Source organism: Argiope bruennichi, chromosome 6 (genome assembly GCF_947563725.1).
Source record: "Argiope bruennichi chromosome 6, qqArgBrue1.1, whole genome shotgun sequence".
NCBI lineage: Eukaryota > Metazoa > Arthropoda > Arachnida > Araneae > Araneidae > Argiope > Argiope bruennichi.
Genome location: NC_079156.1, coordinates 91,684,056 through 91,700,030, shown reverse-complemented (window position 1 = coordinate 91,700,030; position 15,975 = coordinate 91,684,056).

The window sequence follows — 15,975 nt, the reverse complement described above, 5'->3', positions numbered from 1 at the left end:
TGATTAAACTAAAATTTCAAAATAAATTTCACATCATTAAAAGATGTAAAACTTGCTTTTGAATATTTTCAAATTGCTGGAATTACTAATAAAAAAAACTTAAAATTGCTCTTAATATTTCATTTTAAAATGTTAAATCAGTATGTTATGCGTCTAAACTTATTTTATTAAATTAGTTTTTTTTATTTTTAATAGTAATCTTTTTCTGTTATTTTAAATACTTCAAATTAAATTCTACTATTTTAAAAGTATTTAATAACATTGAAATTAATAATAATATAAGAATATAATTGTGATAAGAATAAGAATTGTGATAAAAAATGTAATAATTTGATTGTGATAATTATTGCCTTTATGTGTTTTGAAGAAAGGGAAGAATGCATTTAATAAATTATATTTCACTTAGGAATGATTCAAAGTATTTACTTTGTTGGAATGCACAACTTTTTTTTATGAAAATATATTCTAATCAAGAATAATATTTCGTTAGTGATGTAGGTTAATTTATTAAAACAAGAAACTATTTTGCAATGCTATTAGTCTCCGAATTACTGAATGCAAATGAAATTGAAAATAATATTCACAAACTGAGAAATATGCTTTACAATAGCACAACATTTTTATATTCAGTAGCATTCAAAAGGTATTACTTCAGTTATATAATAAACAAATTCATTTGAATAGCATTTTACGCTTTAAAGTAACGGAAACATTATTAAAAGCGTTTCTTTTTGTGATTAAATAAATTGAGAGAACATGTATATTGTTCCAGTTACATAATAAACAAATATATTTAAATCAGATTTTAAGCCTTAAAATAACGAAGACATTGTTAAAAGTATTTGTTTTACTTTAATGTATATGAAGAACAAATATATTATGTTATTATGTACTTAATGTGTTATGTAAATATATGTTAATTTAAATTTACTTTTATTCTTAATATTTCATATACTTGTGAAATACATAACGATATCGAATTACATTATAGAAATTATGTCACACGCTTTTAGCATATACTTTTATATTGATTTAATTCAGGCTTAAAAAATAGAGTTTTATGATCGACTATTTAGTAATCCGATAATGGTTATGGTTTTTTAAATTTTATATACTTTTATATTCTCGAATGCCATAATATGTTCTAACATTTTCAAGATTTAATTACTTAATTATATAACTTAAAACTCAATTATAAAACAACCTAATTTATATTGTGGCAAATATATTTGTAAAATAAGAAAGGGAAGAAAATTAAAAATAAGATTAAAAAAATGTATAAAAGATATTTATATGAATCTTTTAAGATTTGTTTTTATTCAGTTTAAGAGAGAAAAGAGAGAACCTTGTAAAGATAAAATTTCTTTGTTATTCATTCATTCGCTAAAGTAATAAAATTTTGAAATTTGGCGTAGTTTCCAGTGACAGTAAAATATTTTAATACTTTCCGAACTTAATAATCCATTAACCGTTTGATTTTTTTAAAGTTTCGTTTCAATACCAGAAGCGCCATCTGGTAGTGAATTCACAAACAATTTATAGAAAGATTATGTAATTATTATAATATAAGTTTTGATATATATTAAAAATTAATTGCAGGAAAAATAAACATAATAAAAAATTAAGAGAGTGTATTTTCTAAAATAAAATAACGGTGTCTTTTTTAATAGAAAGTCTGGAAATGAAAACAATAATAATAGCTGTATAAAGCATTGAAAAGAATTCGATAAAGAAATAAGGCAGCAATGAATATTGAATATAAATAGTTTACAAGCTTTCATTAAATAATGAAATACATTCTGAATGCGAATTAAATTTGAATATACTTAGTGTGTCATTAATTCATGCAAATTTCAAACATTAACTATTAAAAAACTTATTCTCGGTGGAGATTTCTGTTTGAGTGAATACAATAAAAAAACAATCGGATTTTTTTTTTTTTTTTTTTTTTTTTTTTTGCAAACCTAACCAAAAATAACTTAAAGTAAGCACAAATATTAGGTTATTTGCAAAGTAATTTCGGTTTTTTTTTTAATGAAATTAAGGAAGATATTTTCTTATAGGGAATAAATATTTTATTGAATTATATATTTCCCATTTTGGTCCAATATATTTTGCCATCTTTCTTGCAGTAGTATGATTTCACGCTCAAACAATTTTTGTTCTTTGCTGGCAAAAAACTGATCTAGGTGATTATTTACCTCCTCACTTGCAGTAAAGGTCTTTACCATCTAATATATTTTGTCGAGATCTCAATAAGTAATAATCAGAAGGTAACCAGATCTGGAGAATATAGTGGGTGTGGCAATATATCCCATCCTAGCTGCAAAAGCGTTTGACGAGTTACCACACTTGTGTGGTCTCGGGTTAACTTAATGGAACATCAGTACTAAATTGAATGTACCATTCAATGAAATATAATTTCAATACTTTCTCCTACAGGAACTTTCGAATGCAATAGTTACGGATTAACCATTCTTGTAGAAAAGTTTCAATACCAATGCTCGATTTCATAACAACAACATCCTGCCGGAATCGAAGGAAGAATCTATTTCCAGCCATGTGTTTTATTGCTAGCCTTATGTGCATAAAACATCTCAATATGATGTGTGAATACCTACTCCCGGTTAGTTTTGGAATCACTTTTTTATATATGGAGAAAAAATCCAATATCTCTCTGATCGTATTCACTTAAATCGAACATTTTTTTCCAAACATTACGTATTTTATCATAAAATTTGAAATCTGCTCAAATTTATGACGCTTTATGCACTTAGATTTTCCAACAGCATCTGATGTTTTTAAGATTTTCCTCTTTTCGTTTTAAATTCATTATATTGTGAGTGAATTTTTGAAATTTTCAAAAATCTAAGTGTCATTTGCAACACCTTGTTACGATATTCTGTTAGAGTTTATGCCTTTCGCTTACTAACATCTGTCCAACTTTGTTGCCAAAGAATGTGGGTACTTTGTACAAACCATGTGCTTTGTTTAAAACTCTCAAAAAAATATCCTAGAAGAGAACTGATCGAAAATCTGCAGCCCAGATGCTGCAAACAAACCTTTCCCCTTTCAGTTGAAATCTGGTGCTTAGCAAAGTGATGAAATAAGAAAAGAACTATCTATTCAGGAATACGCTTATGCTTTCCAAAGAACCTAAGTCGGTCATTTCTAGGATGGGTCAACGTTGTTTGGGGCGATTTTCCCCTGCTTTGCAATTCTTCTCCCCCACCCCCACCTTCCCAGTCGGATGAAATCTAATCTACGACCCCGCTGTGGTATGTACAACGCCAGCCGAATAAAAGAGTCTCAAAATGGGTTTTCACGGATTTTATTTCCTATTTCCTGAATTTTTCCTTACACTTCCAAAAGGGGGAAAAAAAAGAAAGAAAGGACAAAATATGTTTTTGCACAAAGATGATATTCGATCGCTGCCAAGGCGTAGGATCTGTAGGCATTTAAATGGACTCTAAAAATATATATGAGGCATATCTGTTCATAATAATGGTAATTTTTAATGGATGTATATCATAATCTGATGCATTCTGATAATGATTAGGTGTTTACCAAAAGTGGTGTTACAGAAGTAAAAAGCTCATGATTAAAATAAAAAATAAAAAATAAATAGCTGTCAAAGGATTAGTCATTCAAAAAAATCTTTCATAAGCATGTATACTAGATGCAAAAGAAGCTAAAGATAGACAAAGAAAATAAAAAAAAAGTCAGAACTAAATCTAAAGGAGCAGGCATAAAAAGAAAAAGCGGAGAAGGTCTAAATGGCTCAACCAGAAGAACCTGCATAGTATTCCATAGTAATAGTATCATTGAAATATAATTAGTAAATAATAGAACTTACCAAAAATAGACATTTAGACTGAAAATAAAAAAGTAAAAAGAAAATTAAAGAATTTTAAAGAAAAGAGAAAAATATAAATAAATAAATAAAAAATAAATATATACATTGGCTCAGTCTAAGGTAGAGTTCATGATAAGACAGAGACAAAAGACTAGAAAAAGAGTTCGTTTTCCATTTTTTTTTCTTATATTGACAAGGTATTGTCCGCTTTTAACAATGTTTGACTTTCTCTATGCATACTTTAGAGGGCTCAGGCAATGATAGAGTTTCATTTAAAGTTTGTAACTGTTATAAAGGCATTAACACTTGAAGTACTCAGAGGAATGCGAAATTGCTCTACCACAATGTATAATTAACAAAATATCCTTTTTTTTTTGTATACCTTATGATAACACTATGCTAATGATTTACATCTCATTTAATTGTAAAGTAAATACATTTTAGAAAATCACTTGTCATTACTCAAGGGAGGTAACCAAAAGAGTTGCACTAGAAAATTAATTAAAATTAATTTTTATATGATTATTCAAATAAACAGTTTCTAAAAACATCAGTAATTATGTAAAAAATCAAGGCGAAGGAATGCTAGAAAAAATACAGTTTACTTATTGCCATACTAATAATGAATCCCACCGTCTCAGAAATTTGGTTTTGATCATATACAGTTGGCTAAGATTATCTAAAGTACTGTAAGCAGCATATGATGCCTAATTTAATTCTTGTTTCGATGTTTTGTGAAGCCCTTTGGTAAATTAATATCTCTTTGACTGGCTTGTTTCAAGTCTCTCTAAATCGACCTATGTATGCTAATTTATCCTAAAATTGAGGTACTTAAAATTTAGAAAAATTTCAAATCCACAGGAGAAAGAAAAAGGGTTTATATACATCGCAAACACTAAAAAATATATACATTCTCACATCATAACAATAAATTTTCAAATTGAAATTAAAAGTATATCAATAGATTCTTAATTTTAGGATTCTGTCTCCAAGCCCTCCTAACCGTGAGGTATCTGAATGACAGTTTGTATTTAAAGTTTCTATAAAAATTTGTGAGAAAAGTTTTAATAAAAATCAGTGAGAATGATTCTTCCTAACATTTTCTCGCATATTTTCTTATAAATTTGTTTTTCTACGATTCCTCAAAAAATAATGGACTTTGGGTAAAGTAGAGAACACCTTACATGGTGTTGGCGTACAATTGCTAAGAAATATTAGCATTTGGCGTAAATTTAGCATTTTTACTGAATCTGTGGTGAATAGATTATAAGCCAGTTAACAGCTACGCTACCCGAGCAATTGCTTTTGTATCGTGGTCATGTTACTGGACTGCGAACCACAAGATGCCAGGTTCTATCCTCGCTCATCGCAAATTCGCTACAAATCCATCTTGCTATTCTTGGCTAATATTTAGGCGATTTAACCTTGGCATGCCGCTAATAACATCCAAAAATTGAAAATATGATTTAGGTGTATTTTTTCAATAATTAGAACCAAAATTTGGCAAAGATCTGCAATTATGTTCACAAAATCACGTACGAAATTTGATATGTTTAAGTCATTGCGTTTTTGAGTTATGGCTTTTAAATGCTTCTGAAAGTTAAATTTGAGCCATAATCAAAGTCTTTGTTGTATAAAGCTCAGAATTTGTGATGCGTGTACAGTATAAATGATAAATCTGTGTACCGAATTTTATTCATCTAGATCTCTTGACTTATATTCGAACGGCCAGGCAGATGGACTTTCCCTGAACAAATTTTGCTCCAAATTTGAAATAAATGTGCAAATTTGGTGTAAAGACCATATACCAAATTACAGTTGTCCAGCTCAAAATATTCTTGAGTTATCTTTGTCACAGCCAGAATATAATTTTTCAAAAATGTGTTCTTGAAATCAAGGTTTCCTAAAATGTAGATATTCGTCAAAAACTCGAGTTCAAATTTTTTGCCGCTTAGAATATTTTATCTAATACTTCTTCATATACAGGAGAATAATAGCATTTTTTTTATCTATGTCGAATTTTAATAGTAAAATAATATATTGAAAATTAAATGCGAAAATGACTCGTATCAGTAGACATTGGAGCTGTTTCCTCATATTTATCAAAATATAATCAAATTGTAAAGAAAAATAATATGAAGGCGAGAAAGGAAGAAATCAGATGTTAATATTAAAACACCTTTCAAAGATATTGATAAGATATAACATTTGAAAGCGATATTTTATTGATTTGTTTAAGAAACTATAACAAGAGGATTGCATCGAGTTTCATTTGTTTTGTATGTTTTTATAATAAAATATGTTATGTATGGGTACGTCATATCATGAAGAGAATTCTATGTGTATGATTTACATGTTCTCATTGGCAGTTTTATCCCTTATTTTGATGCAGCTCGGTAATTTTGGATGTGAATTTAAAAAAAAAAATTATGATCTTTTTTTTAAAATTATCATAGATATGTGCACTCAAATAGATAAATTGATAATTAATGCAAGGCTCAGATTTGAAATTTAAAACAGAACTATTCTTCTAAGGATAAAATCGAACACAAAATTCAACGATCAGATCAAAATCAGCATATAGTAGTTTACTTTATCACGATCGTATGTTCACAGAGGTTAGTAGATTTCCCGTTCTTGGCGTTAGATCAAAATTTTGGCGAACATTATATAAGCCAAATTTCTCTTGACTTGCTTTTCGCTTGCTTGTCTTCTTTCATGTTCATGAAAATTTCATATCAAAATTTTGAATCATTATAATAAGTTTAATAAATAATATAATTTGTGCCTGAATGCGTTTGTATGTGTACTGTTATGACGATGTATGTCCATGTTTGTGTATACTTGTGAGTGTGCGTGCTTGTAATACATGTGTGTGTATACTTGAGAGTTATGTTTCAAATATACATGTGCAAAAATTAAATGCATTTATTACAACGTGTGATTAATGGGATACTATTTGTAATAACAGCGAGTAATATCATTTGTCAATATGATAAGTTTATTAATTACTTTTACCTGTTATTATTAATAATAACCAATTAATCATATTAACCGTAGCACATATATCAGATTTTTATTTCTTTAGAAACAATAAAACATTAAAAGAATATGTGTAGCAAACGCAATAACGAAAGCAAAAGGAGATTGTTATGAGGAAAAGTTTTACATCGAAAATACATTTATACACATTATTACCCAAAATTCGCGAATCTTACAACCAGTGGAAACAGTTCTCTAGTTATTTTCCATTAAATTTTAATTAGACTTTCCAATAGTAAAAGCAAGCGTTATTGGCTTAGCTACGAAATTACATTCTGTTTGGAGATAAATTAGTAAAATGTTTAAATATTTACGAGCTAAAGTATCCTAAACAACATGATAAATTCATAAAAGAAATAAGTATAGGGATTTTAAATGCTGTTTATGAATTGCACAAGTAATCTGAATGCATTTGAACAGATTGCATACCTATCTAATTCCCTTATCTGTCTCTGGCAATGGACCATCATTGTAATTTATGATTACGTGTTCGCAGTTGTTTTTATTTCTTACTATTATCATTGAAAAATTCTGTAATTATGCTCCTACGAATAATGTAATAATACGGATGATTCCGAAACAGGCATAATTAAGCAAACTGTTAAGACAATGATATGAAATACAGTTGTGTTAAGCATGTTTTTTTTATATATATATGCTACCATAAAATAACATGAAATGTTCTGAACTTTCTTACGGATAATCTCTACGAATTATGAAGGAGGATAGATTAGAATTAGATAAAGAAATTATAAATTCTATTTCAAAATAAGAAATGAGATTGTGTGTGTTGCTTCTGTATAGGACAAACTGTTTGATTAGTAGCTTTAAAATTTGACATAAATATAATTTGGGAGGTGAAAATATGCGCCAAAAAGAGATTTTTTTGAAATTTTAATTTATTAAAAATTTAATGATATTTTTCTTTATTTTCCCATTACAACTTTTGAAAATATTATTGAAAAAAAATTATACCATTTAAAATTTTTTTAATGCGCTTAATGATATCAGTTTAATTGTCGTGCAATTTTCAACTGCAGTTTAAAAATTTTGAAAAGTATTTACTTTTTATAATTTTCAACAATGAATTTCATTGTTGTAATGAACTTCAAGCCGTTTTCATTGCAATTAATTGATTATTTAAGCGCATGATTTCCTCCTATTGCTGAAAGTTAATGAAAGGATTTTTTTATTAGTTGCACAGTTGATATGAAGAATCAGAAAATAAAATCGTATTACTACAAAAGACAGAGTATAAAATAGATCGCTTAGGTATTTAATGGTAGTATGACGGTAGGTACTCAAATCCATAAAGAAGTTCATTTCACAATAAGAAGAGTAAATGAATAGTTTTTAAAAAAGCACTTCTTTTTATATTTGTCATAATTAGATGAGAAAAGTACAGGGTGTTTATAAAGTCCTGGACCCATTTTGATGTTTAATAACTCATAAAATAATAAAGATAGATTTAAATTAATAACATAAATGTTTAAATAGACTCAAAAAGTTTCATGACCCTTGTCAATGAACTTCCACGTGTGCCCACTTCGTCGCACGGAGAATATCAAGTCGATAGTCAATTTCACGCCAGGTAGCGACAAGCATGTCGGCATCCACAGAGCCATTTGCGCACATTATGGCGATTAACAATGCCAGAAACATGAAAGGATGCTTCATCGGAGAACATTATGCTCTTCAGAAAATCAGCAGCATCTTCTATCCTCCTTAGCATATCTGTTGCAAAGGCCATCCTCCTAGGCCTATCGTTCGGTTCCAAAACTTGAACAATTTGAACTTTGTATGCATGCAGTCTTAATTTTTTCTTAATAACCTTGTACACCGTCGAAATTGGCATATCCAATTCTGTTGCCGCTGATCTCACAGTTATTCTAGGATTGTGTAAAAATGTCTCTCTGACACGCTCAACATCAAAATCACTTGTGCAAGGACGTCTGGAACGTTTCTTATCTTCGATACTTCCAATTTCTAAAAAAATCTTTTTCAACCGCAAGATGCTGTTTTTGGATGGAGGATCTTTTTGGTAAATTCTTCTGAAATTTCTCTGTGCTTGCACTATCGATTTCATTTCTATGAACCACCATAAAATCTGTGCTTTCTCTTGTGGTGTACGCATTCTCCTTAATATCCACTCGAATAAAACATCACATACAAAAGTACTACATACAACAAACACATCAAAAGTGAACATAACATTGCAATAGTTGCCAAAAACAAAAGAGAGAAAAATGCAATTAATGAGCAGACAATATTTAGAAAAGTACAGATATTTAGACTGGAAAATGAAATTATCTGAAATTAACCACACGCGCAGACGATATTTACAAAAGTAAAAATATTCAAACCTGAAAAGGAAAATATATGAGTTATTCCATCAATAAATGCCATAAGTTTGTTTATATCTTTATTATTTTATGAGTTATTAAACATCAAAATGGGTCCGGGACTTTATAAACACCCTGTACTTTCTTAAGGGAATCATGTGCATCAAATTAAGAATGAAAGATTTAATTAGATTGAAACGCAGCCAGTATTCCCGGATATAAATAAAGATATCAAAAGGTGACAAGCCAAGTAATAAAATTCATTACATGTGCGTAATGAAACTAATAATTAAACAGTTTCAAAGAAATAATATTTCATCCTCCTAACTTTCTCACTTAATTACTTCAGGCTAGTGCAATACAGTTCGTCCATTCATTAACTTCCTCTCCTATATGGTGGATCCATTGTAATCGAGGTCCAAATAAGGTTCAGGTTCATTTCAAAACCATTAGAAGACATTACATTTTCCTCCTGTTTACTTCCTCATATATGAAGTATGCAATAAGAAATTACTTTTACGTATACGAAAAAAAAAAAAAAATACGTACGCTTGTGCATAAAATTTCCATTCCTATTGAAACATTAATGTTTAGGCATACATTCCAAAAAAGAAAAATGACTTTAAATGAAATAAGGAATTATATTTTAAGTATTTTTTAGCCAATTAATATAATTTTGAAAAAATAGAAAATCTAAATTTTCTATAGTATCCTTATTTTTAAATTAGCCGGCGTCCTGGCATAGGAGTAGCGCATCTTCCCCGGGCTTCCAGGGTTCGAGTCCCGGTTTTTTCATGGTTGTTCTATCTGTGAGATGTGTGAATGTGCCCTCCTGTAAAAAGGGGATGTGTAAGCGAATGAGTGATGCGTGAGTAGTCAAGTCGTACTCTTGGCCCAAGTTGGCTCTACGATAAAAAACAAGAGGCTCTCTTCCTTAGGCTTAAATCGGCTGTCTTTGAACAGCGGGCTTGTCAATGGCAAGTGCCATAAGAAACAACATCCTTAAGTTATATTTAATAGTATAACTGAGACATGCTGACATTCTAAATTAAAAAAAATTCAATTCTTCTGCAGTCAAAACTGAACGAGAACGAAGCCAATCACAATAGCCTCTTGAAGATGGCATCCGTTGATTGGTAGATCTTCCTAAAAATAGTCATTGAAATAAGCTAAAATATTAATAATATAGTCTTAAAATATTCTTAATATTTTGTACATAAACTGATTCAAACGAAATAAAAAATCCTCACTTCATGTATAGCATTTTTTTTTTTAAAATTTAAAGAGTGTTCCTATCTCTAACAATTAAAAAAGTAACTATTATATCACATTAAGGTAGACTCAATTTATATTTTTTCATTCATCTACTTTTTAATATTTAATTTATATGTCAAGAACAATTTGTCTATTTTAACTAAATTCATATGTAAAACGCAAATAATTACAAGATTGTAACAATGAATTGTTCACAAATTCAATTCTTATTATATCACAGTGCGAGACATTAAACACAACCTTTTGTTGATAATCCTACTATCCTACCAATTTGCTACTTTTAATTTATTTCACAATTTCTTGTCCAGTCAAACTCTTTTGAACACAAATTCAGAAAATCACTCTATAAAACTCCCCCAGTAGGTCCTCCAAATGAACCCTGAAATCGGATTCATTTTGAGCGACCGTATTTACTATTAAACCGACTTAAATCTCCGTACTTAAGCAAATTCTTCATTCATCGTAAGCCGGCCCGAGTTAGTTAAAATGAGCGGAGTCTGCTTACTTGAAGGTAATCGCCAAGTTCGCGTTGTCTTCTAATTAATTGCGGACTGCTGTCTTGTTATGCTCTAAGCAAATTGCACGCTTTTCCCTGACAAGGCACCGCCGTTCCCTTTCTGGAGGGCCGGTGGGGAATTGGGAGAGGACGGGTGGAGGACATTTCAAGCCACACGAGGCAAGAGATGTAAGTTTGGAGCGAATGCTTGTCCAGTAATGAAGAATTTTTCATTATCAGCTGGAAATCATTCATTAATCAATCATTCCATTATCAGTCTTTTGTTGCCATTTCTATTTGCACTGTTTTCTGATCCAAGTATTTCTTATCTAAATTAATTTATGTCAATCTAAACAAGTTTTTCGATTTCTTGTATTTGTGTGTGTATTATATATATATATATATATATATATATATAATGATATTTTAAACTCTTAATTTAATCCAAATTAATTTCCAAAACTTTATCTTGATTTAGCCCATCGTAAATTCATTCTAAAATATTCTCTTATTTCTTGATCCAATTCCACTTTCGGTTTAATTAATTCCTTTGTAAAAATAATGCGACATCAGTACTACGTATCAAATGAAAGTGTTCCCTTTCGTTGTCCTTGAAAAGGTGTCAAAGGTCACCACGTGTATTGAATTGGCGCTTGGCCAGAAATCCTATCTTATATAAGACTAGTGATAATTTTTTCGTCCCTTTTTTGCCTTCTTTCTTACTTCTGCTTTTGTGCCGCATTGCGCCTTCCTGTAAATAATCATGTTTGTCTTCCGGGAGAGAAGTGAGAGAATAAAACGAAATTAAAGATACAAAGTCTCTTCGCTGCTTCGAACCTGTATTCTGCTTCAACCAAAATAATAATGTTACATATATATACATGTGTGTGTGTGTGTGTGTGTGTGTGTGTGTGTGTGTGTGTGTGTGTGTGTGTGTGTGTGTGTGTGTGTGTGTGTGTGTGTGTGTGTGTGTGTGTGTGTTCAAATAAGAAACAGAGCTTCCTTAGTCCATCCTGAACACAATAACCAAAAAAAAGCTAAAGCTTGGCATACAACTTTATTACCCAACTTATAGAACTGTATTAAATTCTGAATCTATTTCGTCAACTAGTTCATTACAACATTCTATACTATACTATATGTGAAAATTTCTCAAAAATTCAGAAATATACATAAATGAAATTTTGCAAAACGTAATCGCCCTAAAATACTCTGTTTGTGTCAAATTTTAGAAACAATCAATTTAATGGAATATAGCATATGCAAACTGTCTTTTGTTCTTTCGAGGTAAGTATTTGAAAAAACTGAAGGCAGCAATCGAATATTTGATGACGAAAAATGCTCCTGATCTGGCAACTTTCTAAAAATATTAATATACTAAGTTCTATATGTTTAGTTGTATCACGTTTAGAATTAACAGTGTAATTGAGAACAAGTTTGTCAGAATGAATTGTTTTGAAAAGGTTTCATTACATAAATTTTATAAAATATTCAACAAGTTTTTGAAGAAATTGATATTTTAAATATACCTTTTAGTGCTTTTGCTTCTTTGTTTGTCATAATTGCTCAGAAGCAATGCTCTTCATTGGCTCTTATGGGAAATATGCTATTCAAAATGTTTTGTATGAATATTTTGACCATGCCTTAATGCACAAATTTTTGGGTTATAATTAAAATGAATTAATTAAAACAAATTTCAAGGAATGAACTAATTAAAAAATTCTTAAAAGATGGAAATATATTATACATATCTTGCTTACGTAATATGTGCATGCCAAAAATTTTTACTGTAACTCTTAACCCTTTTCTAATAAAAGAGTTAAAATCAAATGTCTAAAAATTTGTTTCTTTTAAATATTTTTTATCTTTGAAAGCATTCGGCATTTGAAGATCTGATATTTTTTATTATATTTAACAATTTATGATAGGTTTTTAAGATGAAATTTTTTTTATTTTAAAATCTTTCAAATATTTATAAATTTAAATTAATCTCAGTTGTTATCAATTTTAGGTAATCTCAGGTATTTACCAATTTAATGTCTTTCAAATAATTTTTAAGAGTAAGGATTTGTAAGTTTTAAATTCTCAACATATTTTTGTAATATATAATATAATATATCTAATATAATATAATGTTATATCTTATATAATGTCCTCATCATTCACTAATTATAACTTTATTTTTTCTTCTTTCTTTTCATTCTGTAATGTTCACTTTAAACAGAATTTTTCTCGATAATGTTTGTTTTCCTTCAACAAATAAATTCCTGCCAGCGCCCAAAAATCTTTTAAAAAAAGAAATATAATAAATATAATTAAATTTCTTCAATACATCATTGAAAAAATGATTTACCTTAGATATTAAATCGAAAGGAACCTGATCCAATTATAAGGGGTTCTTTGATGGAATCGGGTCTGATAGTTTGAACTCGCCTCCTCAAAATCTATCCATTTAACCTGTAAATCACCGGGAATCAAATAATTCTAAAATGCTTATTAAAAATAAATGCTAGTACAGTGGGAACATGTGTTCAGGATTTACAAGATGAGCAATAATTATGTTGAAAATTAAGAGTGGTTGACCAAAAAAATTCTGCAACCATTAAATTAGTTCAACAAAATTGGTTGTTAGGGTATTGTTGAAATAAATTTTATGTTGGTTTCAAGGACTTTGTTGCCTGTATCAACAAACGAGCTTAAGTATCTTATTAACTGCTTAAGTATCCTTATTAAGATATTATTACAGACTTCCATATAAATATCAGTATACGTTGCTCAAACATTGCATACAAAAAGTGATTAAAAAATAATTTCAGATTTTATAAAGAAAAAGACAAAAAGTTCCAAATTATATAACTTTAAAATAAAGAAGTTTCTTTGATTCATTTCCAAAAAAGGAGGCAAATTCTCAGATTTGGCCATTTATAAAAAGCATATTTCAAACAAACTATATTAGTTCATAATCTTAATTAAAACATTCATGTTATTTTATTTATTTAAAATTTTGCAGTGGGATAGAGTTAAATAAGATAGTTTTAATGGAGTTAAGTAAATAAAAAGGATCAAATAAAAATAATGAAATGAAACCCAATGTAAGCACGTAAAACAGCACATATTTCGTTATCATCAGCTCATACCTTCGTTTAGAAAAACAAAATTACATCAATGTAAGTTAATTATTTTATAAATCAAAGGAAGCTACTCAAATCCCTCTGATATTCAAAAGCTTTACTACAGGTATATCTAAAATGAAATAATTTAACAAGAGGGAATATTTTCTTTCGACTTCATTATATATAAACAATTTGAAGCCTTTTCCATTTCTTAATATAATGAGCCGAACTAAATCTGTCTCTTATATATTTTTTGCCTCACCAACTGCAGCCAAAATTTGAAAAATATTTACAATTCTGATCATGAATCCAAAGAAAAAAAATGCATCCATCTACCGTTTGCCATTTTTAAGTTACCGTGTTTGCACGAAAGGAAAAAAAAAGCAGACTTGCCTTACAAGAATTTTGTTCAAAATTTAAAAAAAAAAATAATTAAAATTTTGTTGTAAAGTATATGGATTAAAATTTTATCTTTATAATTCACTGTTCTTTTGAATTGCTGTGTTCACTGGTAAACAGACATACAAACATAATTCCCCAGAGAATTTTAAACCGTAGTAATACATCTCGATTTCTAATATCTTGACAATCACAGTGCTTTTGCATTATATATTTCATACATGAGAAATAGAAATATATTTTTTTGTATGACTTCAAAGACAAATTAAGAGCATATTTAAGTTGATTATTGCATAAGGATCATTATCTGTTATAAATATGTTTAATAGAAAAAATAAAAAATAAATTTTTATTCGAAATATTCAAACCTTTTAAGATTGTTACATACTCTTGCATGACTTAGGGAAGTTCTTTAAACTATATTTGTGCTTTCAAAATTATTACTTGACGATTTGCCATTCTGTTGTATCGAAAACAGATGAAACAAACTTTGCCTTTTCATGTTTCGACAGGGATAAGAGTATTTTTAATTATGAAACTTTGCCGTAAAATTAATATAGTAAATATATCTTTTTATATACAATTTAAAAGGATATTTTAGGTAATGGCGTGTCAAAGTATTCTTCGAGTAGATATTTCTTTACAAAAAGAAATTCTTTTAGCTTATTAAATAAAATTATTTGACTTTCTAATTGATTTCTAATAATTAATTAATTAAAATTAATTAAAAATGAAGGAACTGCGCTGCTCCAGATTAAGAATGTGAAACTACTGAATTTTTTCCATTAAAAAGATTTGCCTTGAATTAACGTCAGTCTTCATTTCATCGTTAGATATTGATACATAATTATCTGGAACTAATGATAATTAATTGAAAATTAAATTGATTATCAAAGCCATTGTATGTTATCCAAGTCTTAAGTAATATATTTTGGGATTACTGAAATTTATAAGAGAAACATATATATATGATATAATATTCCTTAATTTTTGTGACCAAACATGACTGCCATACTTGGCTCAGCATGTATCTCATAACATCCCGTACACAATTTCCAGCAAGACAGACATAAGACGTCACAAGCTGTAGTCAAAAGGGATTACATTTGTGGATGTATTATGGAAATAGATCCCCAACTAATGGACTGGAATTTAAGGGTGGAATATACTTCCCTAGAGCATCTGCCCGATCCCCCTCCCTTCCGAATATTTGCTGTAGTGCATCCCCCCTGATCCTTTACTGGATTCCACAGTCGCACCCTCGTGAAAGGATCGAATAAATCTTTGCACTCCTCCAATTATTTGGCTCGTAAGATGAGGCTGATTTCTTATTGCTTGCCACACAGAGCGCGAGGATTTGGGTTGACTTAGGCATGCATTTATGGGTGTCCTAAGGCTATGTCAGGGCTATACATAAACTGAGTACTGTTGCCAATCCGCAGATAAGAAATA